Source organism: Cyprinus carpio, chromosome B25, assembly GCF_018340385.1.
Source record: "Cyprinus carpio isolate SPL01 chromosome B25, ASM1834038v1, whole genome shotgun sequence".
Lineage (NCBI taxonomy): Eukaryota > Metazoa > Chordata > Actinopteri > Cypriniformes > Cyprinidae > Cyprinus > Cyprinus carpio.
The window spans coordinates 7,437,589-7,450,971 of NC_056621.1; the positions used below are offsets into that span (position 1 = coordinate 7,437,589).

The 13,383-nt window shown below is 33.3% G+C and overlaps 1 long non-coding RNA gene across 1 annotated transcript; it reads right to left on the reverse strand.

Moving 5' to 3' along the window:
- Positions 1–1,475: 1,475 nt before the first annotated feature.
- On the reverse strand, positions 1,476–13,059 carry LOC122142442. Its single transcript, XR_006158605.1, has 4 exons — positions 12,772–13,059; positions 11,402–11,612; positions 9,397–9,683; positions 1,476–1,872 (listed from the first exon to the last, which is right to left on the reverse strand). It is a non-coding gene; the product is annotated as an uncharacterized LOC122142442 (long non-coding RNA).
- Between the last annotated feature and the right edge of the window lie 324 nt (positions 13,060–13,383).

Consider the following 13,383-nt stretch of genomic DNA (forward strand, 5'->3'; position numbering starts at 1 on the left):
GTATAATTTATAATTTTATACCTATTATATTTTACAATAATATGATTCATCTTACCATATCTCATTTGTCTATGGTTGAAAATCGTCTCAAATGTTTGAAAAGTGTGATCGTTCTTATTTTAACAAACTGTTCTCAGTACTGAACCCAATATAGATCTAATAGAATCGATCATCTTCAAGTCTTTAATAATATGAAACATTGTTAATCAATGTGAATCTAATTTAGATTTTGTCTAGTTTGAGGCACAATTCAAACACAGCTGTTTTCTTTTAAATAACATAATTAGTAACATATTTTATAGGCGTTTGTGCTCCTTGTATGTAAAGGCACTTAATTATGTTTCCTTATGCTGATTTTTCTTCTTCGTTTCCACAGTTGTACACACATACACAGCTTATTTTATAGAGTCTGTTACGAAAATCCATTCCTTGACGAGAATTTGCGAATCTTACTATGGCGAAAGCTTAGTACTTGAATATTAAGTGACCATCTGACGTGTCTTGGTACAATGGTTAAAGCGTATTATTGAATATTTATACGATCTCGGTGACGTTGTTTCGTAACCGTCCAATGGCGAGCGTTTGTGTTTTGAATATTAAGTAGGTCGTGCTGACGTTGCTCGCTTTAGGTCCAATGCCGAAGGCTTAGTTTATGAATATTAATCGGATATCCTTCGCCATAGTATGGTTAGTGAATTCGCGTGCGGGATTCCCAGCACGTTTTAGCGTCTGGTTGTCATATCTCCTCTATTCACTGACTAATTAACAATTAATGCTAGCTGGCACAGAGGTCACTGATAGAGAAATTCTCACAGTCATTTGCATAAATGCAGGAGGAATAAGAGAAACTGATATAGCCTGAATGAGATATAATGAAATTTTGTAGGTTGTTTGCTTATATAGATATTGTCTAAGAGAAATTTATATTGTATGTATGTTTGGTGACACAGCTATTTTAACTTACAACATTTTCAGTTTATAGTAAATTATAACGGCTGCGTTTCACGACAAATTATTTTGCAGGGTGTGTTTTTCTATTTCTAAAAGGTGTAGCCTAACGTTACCTAATTATTTTTATTATATATATATTATATAATATATTTTGATTAGACATGAATCGTGCTAAACTAATTTATTAGCTTATATTTTCTATTGTTTATTTTTTTTATATTTTGAACTTTGTTACTTGTTAATACAGACCTTTTCATAACTCTCGCTGCCCGATGAAATCGGATTATTATAGTTCTCAACCATATACAAGTGTTTTATGTAGCCTACAAATTAAGCTAATTAACTCAGTAATTAACTCTTCAATCGTTTGCCAGGTGTGACACAATCTGACGTCAATAAAATGCAAATACAAGGCTGCTTCATATCATTCATTTTTGAATCACAGTTTTATTCATCCATACAATACAATATACAGTAGAAATATTTTATTTATAAATAAAATTAAATGACAATAAAAAATCAGAAAAACTCAATATAAAAAAACAGGAAATAAATAGGCTGTAAAAATACAAAAATGTATGTATGTAGATGCACATCATATTTTTCATTTTTAACAGTTATCAGGGCAACAAAAAATACATTAATAAAAATGAAAAAAAATACAGGTTTAGAAAGATGTGAATATCTTTAAGTAGGCTAACTGTAAAGAAATGTATTAAAATGATGTACATGATCTTAATGAAAACACTGTATAATACAGTACAGTACAATTCTTTTCTTGCTCTTGTCCTTTTCACACACACATCATCCTCATCATCATCAACATGATTTTATGTGCCTCTTAAACTTTCAGGTGCTTGAGGCTCCCCATTGTTCTCTCTGGATGCATAATTAATCGAATCCACCGAGTCCAGTCCACATCTGTAAAAGAGAAACAGATAAGTGCTTACCAAAGGTGCATTAACTTACAACCTAAAAAGACGTGGTTCCTTAAACAGTGATTTTTTAATTGCACAGACATTGTGATCAGAATAAAACGTGCCGTTGTACCTGCCGCTCGAAACACAAATCACAATACAGCTTCACACAGAGGCCGCAGAGCCACGATAATACGATTTTAATATTTTCACATGTTCCACGCTCATCAAAAGCTAAATAAATGATCCGTAATCAATCTCTTTCTCTCTTCCTCAATAGGCCTTTGTAAACAGTGTAAGCGCTCTGTCACAGTGTTCAAATATTATGCATTGAGGTTCCTGATGCTTTTCATTACCACAGGGGAGCAGCTTCAAGTCTTTCTCTCTTAATTTCCACCCTCTCCCCTATACGCGAGCCCTCGCTTTCTCTTTCTGGCTTTACTATTTATGATTTGTCAATTTTTTATTTGTTGTTTTTTTATTTCTTGTTGTTTTTTTCGGGATACCCTCTTCGGGCTCCATGCAGCTTATGCAAATGACTCCTTTTATGCCCGACAACCACACACACATTCTTACACACTGTAATTCTCTTTCCGACTCCAAACACACACCTTCAGCATCGCCAACCAATTACAAGACGGCGTTCTTGGCAGGTCTCCATTTATATTTACTGAACAGTGCATAAAAACACACATGCATTACTGCAATTACAAGCAAACCTTTGCACCTCTGTATTGTGCATCATATGTGCATTAGATTTGAACTTGAGACCGGCGGCGTGCAGATGGTGGGGTGAGGGTACGGCTAGACTGAGTCTCAATGGGGGGTGGACCAGGTCTTATCCTGAAGATTCCCAGGCTCCGGGACCGTGCCCAGCTGCGGAGAGAGGCGGGGAAGGGGGGACGTCACTAGACAGCCCTGACAGCACAGCCTTTTCACGGGAACATTACTGAACCCTCTCGCCGCCCTTCCATAGCAACTTACACACGGGTCAAAGGGCAAACAGACCCCCCGTATGCGAAGAAAATATGGAACGAGTCGGTCTAGACGTATGTGAACTTGAACTTGACTTCACTGACTGTTTGTTCCATAAAATCAGTAACCCTTCAGAAGTGGGTGAAATTAGGTGAATACTTCCCCAGTTATTTCATAACACTGTGCTAAGACATAACACTTTGTATTACTAGTTTTCTGAAATGCAAATGAGGCAGTATGTAATAAAAAAAATAAATAAAAGAAATCTATGGAAACCTGTTTCCAACATATAGGATACAAAAATAAAAAAGAAATTGTGACTTTTAATCTCACAATTCTTTCTTTTTTCTTGCAATTCTGAGAAAAAAAAATAGTCAGAATTGTGAGATATAAACTCAGAATTCTGACTTTTTCTCGCAATTTCAGGTTTTTGAGGAGGAAAAAAATAATTGTCCACAAAAAAGTCAGAATTGTGAGATATGAACTCAAAATTACAAGAAAAAAATATGAATTGTGAGATTTAAAAAAAAGTCACAATTACTTTTTTAATTTTATAATTTTGTTAGAAACTGGCTTCTGAACACAGGTTCAAAATTCTTGTTTCATTTTGCTGATGTATTAAAGGTTTTGGATTTCTCTTTTAATCACTTGTCAACTCTCAACAGCCAGAATTTTTTTTTAGGTTTTATATGAAGCAGGTGAATAATATGTAAACAAACCACTATGTAAAAACCTTCAGAATATAGATATGAATAAAACAGTAAAGTTTGGTTTATGTAAGTGCTACTATTTCTGGCAAATAGTTGTAAAATAAAATAAACCACTCCACTATTCAAAAAGAAGACATTTTATGAAAGCAAAATAGCCCAAAATGAATCATTGTATAAAAATATATATGTTTTGCCTTATAATTAAAAATGTGTTTTCTTTTACTCGCCCTCATGTTGTCCACAAAATGTTTTTGGTAGATGTTTTTGGGCCCCTTGCCTTTCATTACATAGTCAAAAACAGATTTTATCTTGTGTTCCACAGAGTAAAAAAATAAAGCCAGGTTTGGAACGACATGCGGATGAGCAAATGATGACAGGATTTAGATTTTTGGGTGAACTATCCCTTTAAGTCCTACTTTAGCTCATGTTTGAGGAGCGTCTGCTTTTCTCTTCATCAGTTCATTCCTGCGTTTCACCACAGAGGCTCAATTAAACTCACGAGCCACAAGGGTTACAGGCGCTTTGCATCAGCTAATGAGCAGCCCTAATAAATAAACTATAAACATCTTTTTCAACACTCGGGTAATTTAATCGGCTCGTGCAGTAATGCACATTTCCAGCGATTAAATCATAAACAAACCAACATACTTCTGAGGATGAGGCTTTGACTTTGTCCCAGAAGAAATCGGACAACGGAACCAAATCCCATTCAAATATCAGGTCAAATGTTTCAGCTTTCCCCTCAAAAAAAAAAAAAAAATCTGTTTTTTTTAAGATCCGGGCTTCTTGATAGATTAGTTCTTTGGCCAAAATTGTATTAAGAGACTAAGGTTAAACTTGACCTGCATTTACTGTCATTTAGGATGGCACATGATGGATATTGTTTACTCCTAGATGATTAGTAACTTTATCACTTATAGTCACTGACTTTAACAGTTTAACAGCATGTCTTGTTACTGTTTAGGAGCAGATACAGTTGATAGAGTGCGACTAGCACACAGTCAAATATATATTTACAGACAGCAGACTTTTGCTCATGGCTGTTGACCTAAATACACTTGATTTAATCTTACTGCACTGTAAGACACTTCTTTTAATCATCCAGCACATAATCAAAAAGCATGGTGATTTCCTACAGTCATTATTATTATTATTATTTTTTTTTTTGACGGAATATCACAGATTGAATACAAGCTAAACTCTGTTCAAAGTCGTTTTTGCGAGTTCCAAGTTAACATAAAAAAAAAATTATAAAATAATTTTGATTAGAAAAAAAAAATAAAATAAAAAACCTCCATTGCAAATGCATTACTGTTCATTTCTTTTTCGTTTTTTTTTTTTTTTCCAAACTGAAGTTAGGGTTATTATCTGGTAATAAACTTGCTTTTAACCTGAAATACTCCCATCTTTTTCAGCAATTAACGTGTTTTTGGGATTTTTCCTTATTTTTTAAAAAAAATGATATTATACACAAGAAAGAGATATTAAATAGTCCACTGCACCACAGCTCTAAAAGCATTTTGCTATTTACTGATATCCATATAAACCATATTTTTCACATATCTCGTATTCCTTTTCACATACTAAGACACTGTAATGTGTTTAAACAAAGGGTTAAAGCTTTAATAATATCTTCCTTCTGGGTTTTAATTAGGTCAGAAGAACTTATTATAAGAATCTGAAGGCATTTAAAATGACTATCATTATTATTATTATAATTATTGCTATTTTAAGTTGAACCTGACCATTCAAATCAATCTCAGTAGAAGACTGTTCATTAGAAATGCTGAACTTTTTCACCTGAAATAGTAAAAATCAAGACAGCAAAGGATCGTATCAGAAGGATTTCTGAAGGATCATGTGATAATGCTGATGAAAATTCAGCTTTCTATCATTGGAATAAGTGATTATTTTAAATTGTAATCATATTTCACAATATTATGGTTTCCAATGTAAATGGCGAAGATAATATCAAAAACATTTAATGCTAGTGTATGAGTAGTGTCAGTAGCATACAGTGCTATCAACACCTAATATGTCTGACATGGCTTATCTACCACAAATGCAGTTCTGATATATGAATTTTTGTCCCTAATGTAATTAGCACAGAGGAAGTGACTGCAGACCTGTGGTTTACATGAAGCCGTGAGCCATCAGAGGAACTAAAACATGTCTCCTCATCACGTGTCCACCCCTCCTTCCTTATCTCCTCTGAATCTATCAATCTTGCAATGTGTATTCCCTATTTCCCTTCCTTTCTGTTTTAATTTTTTAATCGCTGTAATGGCATATTATCACACGATCGTTTTCTCTCTCTGTATCTCGATGCCCTCTCCTTGATGAGGTGAAACTGAGGTGGTGTTGTTGTTTGATGGTTTCTTTACTCTGCGCCTCTGATGTCATATGACCTTCATCACAGTGCCGATGCAAATCACCAACCCATGCAGCCTTGTACGTGACCCAGAGATCTATTCATTTCATCAACAAACAGAGTCGTTCTTTACTGTATCTGAAACAGTAGATACCCGAGGACATTTCTCAATTGATTTCAACAGCAATAAGTACATTGAGTACATTACTGCAGTTGCACTGGCACTGTAAATCACTTATGTTGTGTGGTACCTGTTTAATATGATATTTAGCGGCCCCAAAAAGTATTCGTACAAATGTATGAATTTCATTGCAATTGATCATTTTGTGAAATACTGTGCTTGAACATTTGTGTAGTTTCTTTAAAATAAATAATGTCACTTCGATTGATATTTTGTTATAATGATTTTCATATATTTTAAATCTGGTTATAAATCATTTTTAAAGGCACTATATGCACTTTCTCTATATTATATTTATTATATTATATTATATTATATTATATTATATTATATTATATTATATTATATTAATTATATTATATTATATTATATTATATTATATTATATTATATTATATTATATTATACAGTTCAAAATTGTATATTATATTATATTATATTATATTATATTATATTATATTATACAGTTTAAACATTTTTTTTTGTCTATAAGATTTTAAAAAAATGTTTTTAATATATGTCTATTATGCTCACCAAGATGCATTTATTTTATCAAAAATACAACAAAACCAGTATTATTATAAAATATTTATTTAAATTTAACTGTTGTCTGGTTTCTATTTTATTCTGTTTTCTATTTCTTTTTTTCTTCTTTTTTTTAGAATGTAATTTATTTCTGTTATGGCAAAGCTAAATTTTGTAAGTCTTCAGTGTCACATGGACCTTCAGAAATGATTATAACAAGAAAAAAAAATCAAGAAACATTTCTTTTTAATATCGCAGTTTAAAAATGTTCAACTTTAGTAACATTATAAATGTCTTTTAAAAATGTCAAAAAAATTGTACTGATAACAAACTTTCGGACAGCAGTGTGTGTGTGTTGATATCAATATATATATATGAAAAACAAAAAAATGAAACCGCTAAATTTGTAAATTTGTTCTCAAGAAATAATAGGAACAAAATAACCTTCAATTCTGTAATGCACTCGGCCCATTTACATCTGCATCGCACTCAGACTGAGACCTGTATTAACTACATGCAAACTAATTAAGATGATCAGGTGGCGAACACCCTCCGTCTGTAAACATACGCACCCCTGTACACAAAAACACACACACAAAGGCTCAGCGATCTGCATAACCGTCTCGTGTCTTTGGCATCTGCGGGTGTCTGGTCTGCATCGGTGTTTCCCACCCTGCCCCCTCTCCAGTCGTGCCGCAGGAGCAGCGGCCCTGACAATGGTGGGAAAGCGGAGCTCTTTATAAAGGAGGGGGCCTCCATTGAGAGCAAGGGACCAGCCGAGAGCTGGGCAGAATATTAATGGCTGACACCACGTTCTGTTCATTAAAGGCACGCATGCTGCAGCTGCCGGCCCTCATACCAGCTTCACCCTCTCCCCGGACCCCATCGCCAGGGGCATCACGGGCCGTTTCTGCCAGGGCCTGACACTGGGGGAGGCAGAGGGGTGACCCATGCTGTTTGGAAAATTGCATTGTGTCTGTGTGAAGGCCAAAGAGCAAGATCAAGAAACTGTGACTTCCACAATTAGCCAAAAAGCTTTTTTCATATGAACATTTAAGAAAAATTATGAATATTTTTGTCATTTTTAGAATTATCAGACTATTATAAGTATTTTTATGTATATATCTAAAAATGATATTTTACATATTCACTGATGTTCTTATGAATATATAAGGAAAAGTATGTATATAATAATTTAATCATTTAAGCTTTTTATCAAAATTTTAGTTTAAAATTCGTATTAATATATTAGGAAAACTATGTGTATATGTATACAATTTTTTTTGTAACTGTATATAAACTGTAAGTATATATACATCTCACTTATGTCACATATCATTCACTAATGTTCATATAAATATAAAATATGATTTTATAATATATAATTTTTCATCATCTTTTGTGTGATAGATTCATTTTTTAGAGCATTTCTTATGCGTTTTGAATAAGAAAATGTTCCAACTTATTCTAAACTGCATGCAGTTGACAAAATGTGATATGTATTATCTAAATTCACATCAGCTGCAGTTCTCAAAGGTTTATATATTTATGCACTCACATATTAATTCATTCATGCATTCACAAATTCAATCGTTTCTTCATTCTTTAAACAATTAACCAACAACCTCAAAAGGCTTCAAATTACGCCAACTTTGAAACAACACACCATATTGACTTTATATTGTAATATTATCCTAATATTGTAATTCAGTGCACATTTATTGTGTCTGCTTATCGAAATATATGTTACGTTGACTAACCACATAACATGTATTACAATATAGTTGTACATTACTATATATGATACACTCTTCTCTGGCTGATAGCATGAACACTTCCTAAATGTAACGTTGAAACAAACATTTTCCATAAAGCTGCTTTGAAACAATATGTATTGTGAAAAGCACTACACAAATAAACTGAACTGAACTGAATTCATGCATTTATGTAGCCCCGAATTCGAAAACTCTCAATCATGTAAAAATCGAAACAAATCCCGCCGAATGCAACAGGATTCATCAGCCACGAGAATGTTGGGATGCTGTCTGCCTCTTTAAACACGCTCCCATTCACTGCATCTGTGTCAAGAGGATCTTAGCTTAGCGCCACTCATTAGCAGCCCTAGTTTCCTTATTTTCTTCTTTTTATCCTCCCTCCCCTCGTTATCCGTCTTCAATATGCTTTAAGGGAAAGATTAGAATTGTAAATAAGCCTGCTATAGAGGTACATTTCTCTTTTTGCGGGGAATATAAAGAACAAAACAAGAGTGTAACATAATTTTTCACTTCTGTATGTACATCAAATGGATTTAATATCCATATATTTTATATATATTTCAATGCATATTTTATATAAACATGCACACACACACACACACTGAAATGTAATTTATTTTTATATTTTTTTTTTATTTTAATTTTGATTTTTTTTTTTTTTTTTTTATAGGTATTCACTACTGTGCTGCTATCTTAAATGAGACAAACGTAATGTTAGGGTTCATTTTTTGGCGATAAATCTGAATTTAGACCTTAACGAACACTAGATCTCTGATAATATATTAGCAGCTTTAACAAAGGAAGATGGCAGTCGCTGCTACAGTCATTGCCAGTTCATTTATTTTCTTCCTCGCCAAGCCCCCGCCAAAACCCTCTCGCTAATTAGTGCAGTAAGATCAGATAGGCTAGAAGCAAGGGGGGCAAATGAAAGGGGCTATAATATCCCCAATAAACACACATGCACGCACAAAAAAGACCATGATGCAACTCACCTCATGTGCCAGCCCAGCCATCTTAGCTTCTCGTGTAAGATCTCCGTCAAGATGGCCTCCCTTCCTCCCTGTGACGCTGACGAGGGTTTGTCACCGCTGGCACTGGCACGGATTCTCCCGCACCCCACAGGGGTACAGATGGCACTGGGGCTTTCTGGGTAGGCGGAGAAGGGAAGATGTAGCAAATGGAGACTGCCATGTTCCTCCAAGCATCTCTTATGCTCTCTGATGGCTGTGCTCTTGTTGTTGTTACTTTATTGTGCCATATTGTGGATGGAAATAAGACTCTGTATGAAAGGCGAGAGGAGTACAAGACAATGAGGGAGAGAAAAAGAAATGGAAGGTTCCAAGACGACTGAAACACAATGAAAAAAGAAGCATTAAAAACACTCTTTGTTATTATTAGCAAGCTGATGCCATGGCAACTGTCTTGTTTGTTTCAATCTGGTTACAGAGATCTTTTCTCTATATAAATATATATACAACATGTAATTTCAGTTATTTTTTTATTTTTAAGCATTAATAAATAAATAATATTTATTATATTATTCAATAAAAAATGAATATAATATACAAATTGATTGTGAATTTATTCTTTATATATATATATATATATATTATTAAGTAAAAATTAATATAATATAAAATTTGTAATTATATATATGTATATTGTTGATATAATTATATTTGTTTCATTAAATATTATATAATTATTTGATCAAATACTATAAAATTATCTATATACAATATTTTCCTTTATTAAGCTTTAATAAATTGTGTTTAATTTTTTAAAATAAAACTCCATTTTAATATACATATATAAAGTTTATTCAAATGTATACATAGTTAATATAATTATATTTTTTCGTTAAATTTGTATGAATTTGTCATTTAAATTTTGTATAAGAATTACAACACAGTTTATTAAATACAGGTAAACTGATTTTTATTTATTAAAATAAATTAAATTGTTACAAATGAATACATATAATATGTTTAATTAATATATTAATATATATATTATATTTAAATAATTAATATTAAAATAGTATTATATTATAATTATTTTACTAAATTTAAAATATATATATATATATGTATGAAATTTAATATTGATATAAAATTACAAAAAAATATGCACACATATGATTTTATATATTTTTATGAAATAAATATTAACTTTAAATGCATGCTTTTGAAGATGCAAGGGTGGCAGAACATAGAGTGAATACCCTCCATTTTAGGGAAAAATCTTAAGTGTCCAAAACTGCAGCAATGCATGGGAATATCCTCAGTTGCTTTTAAAGCTATAAACACACTCCATTGAGTCTAACCAATTAGCCAGCACTGTGTATCATTACCTACCGCAATGGATGCCGGTTCTATCAAGAGCTTTTTCCTAAAGAATTAAATGCAGCCTCGTTTAAGAAGCCACTGAATGCAATGATAGGCTGCTTTCCCTGTGTGTGTATATACAGCCAATGAATAAGTGTTTGTACTGCTGCCATTGTTTCTGCCTTTCACACGGGCAAATCCAGCACAAAGAGTCTAAACAGGACTACAGGACAATCCTAAGGCCTCCCTTTAGGCTACAGACCCCAACAAATAGCCCTCAAGTGCCTCTTTTGACGGCTGAGCGAGTGAGGGTCTCACCAGCCAGAATCCAGCATCACCTGACAATCTGATCAAAATGAGCACAGAGCTGAAAATCTACAAAATGAGAATCTCTCGAAATGCCCCGCACCGTTTTCTACCTAATTGTGCAGGTCCATCTTTTAAAATGATTGTCAAGAGAAAAGAATCTCATTACAAATGCAGATTATGCTGAAGAAATTTCGGGGGAGACAATGTTGGGTTCTGCATTCACACAACTGGTTTAGATTAACAAGATGTTGACTGGTTACTAATGGCAACTTCTATTAGGAGTTCGAACACGTTCAGACGAATGAATTACAATCTGGACAACAATTCTGATTGGATTTTTTTCAAATGAAAGAAAACATACCTGAGGTACAAGTGGACGCTCTCTTGCTTTCAGACTACTCGTTTTCAACAGATTTTGAGAATTATTTCTACTTTCGGTTATCTAGCTTTATGAAAAGTGTTAAAACTCATACAGCTAGATAACCAAAGAGAGAAACCAACCCTCAGAAAGAGGTTTTAGGCCCGAGTGCTGGTTCTCTGGTGGTCTGGAGGTCATGACTGCAGAAACACATCTACAAAGAAATCGCAAGTATTTCGTTAAAACAAATCAACAGCTAAAAGAAATCAACTAAAACTCTGCAAAATGCCTCATGGAGTTTCTCAATAAATTATACTAAGTAGAAAATCAATTTAAACAATTCAATATATTTGAGAAAATAATCTACAAAATGGCTATAATAATAATGCACATACTTTTATTATTTATATCTTCAAATTATAAATAAACTATATTTGTTATTACATTTGTTTCTAAGGTGTTAATATTTGAGTATTTTATATATTTCTAATTAAATCTAATATCAAATCTCAAATTTATCTGAAGGCAATTCCTGTAATGCAAAATTAATCTTTTTTCAACAATTAAAAATACAACAAACCACTAAAAAGATTCATATTATAAAATATATATGCTTTTAAAAGATCAGTTCCTTTCTGAATGTCAAAAAAAGTGATATTATAAAGTGCAAAAACGACACACTCTATTTCACACATTCAAAAAAACATGTCCATTCTCAAAAACGTACACACTCTTTCTTCTGGCAGGTCAGCTCACCCTTACATCTTAAATGTTGTATTGTCCATCGTATTTAATGTGATTATTATAAAACATTCCACAGTTGTGTCATAAATATTGTTTTTCAAAACCCAAACATGCATTATGGGTGCATCATGAGTTCCAGGCACCAAGTGTTAGGTGACATAATTTTATAATACACACTGTAGACCTCTAGCTAACTTAATTTACTAATTATGACTTCCATAGTTCAAAAACACTAGCAAATTAAATCTTATTTAAAGAATGTTACCTCAGTATGAAACCTACAGCTCTTACCACTGTTTGACGAAATATTTTGTAAGATAAAATATGATGTTTATCATCATCATCATCATCATCATCAATATGATGCATATCAGTCAACTTTCATGTCTAAAAGAATAAAGCACAAGACGTTTATCTCATATAGGCTCAACAGTCAAGGATGAACGACACCCTGCATTTCTGCATTTTTTTTTTTTTTTTTTTGTGATCAAACATAAAATTGAAAACGTATTTATAAAGGATCGACTTTAATTATAACAAATAAATTCATTTAGAGCCACATATATAGTGCAAGATAAATCTATCGATAATGTGAGTATAATAACAAAAGAGATTTGTGCACAGCTTACCTCATGAATCCCTCCGTCATCATCATCATCCTCATCCTCGTGCAACTGCACATGGAACACACGAAACACGCAGCGTGTCTGTAATCCACAATGTCTCCTCTGCTGTCTAAATGTGCCTCTCAAGCTCACCAAACAATGGATTTCTTCTCAAAACAAGCCGCTCTGGTCTTTCTGGACGCGCGCTGACACTGAAACGTTTACAACAGGTGGCAAACTCTCCAAAGCAGCATTGATTATATTGATTATGATGATGCCGATGATGCTGGGCGCGCAGCTATGGTACCAGTCCTCAGCATCCAGCCCAGTATGTTCTCTCCTGCAGTGACGTCAGCCGCGGACCGGCCAATCACAGCGTCTGCGGAGCGCCGTGCTGCGAACTGGCCAATCAGAGCGCGAGGACGCAAGTCGCTTTTGTGTGAGATGATGCTATCGACGACACGAACTGCAGGTCAGGCTTAGATGAGCTTGTTTATTCATTTACTGAGAACTATGCTTTGAAAAAAATATCAAATAAAAACGCTATTTTATAGGATAAAAAAATATTACGCGACAGGGCCCAAAATGTTCTGGAAACCATATCAATTCCATTAAAAAAATACTGGTTGTTAAAAA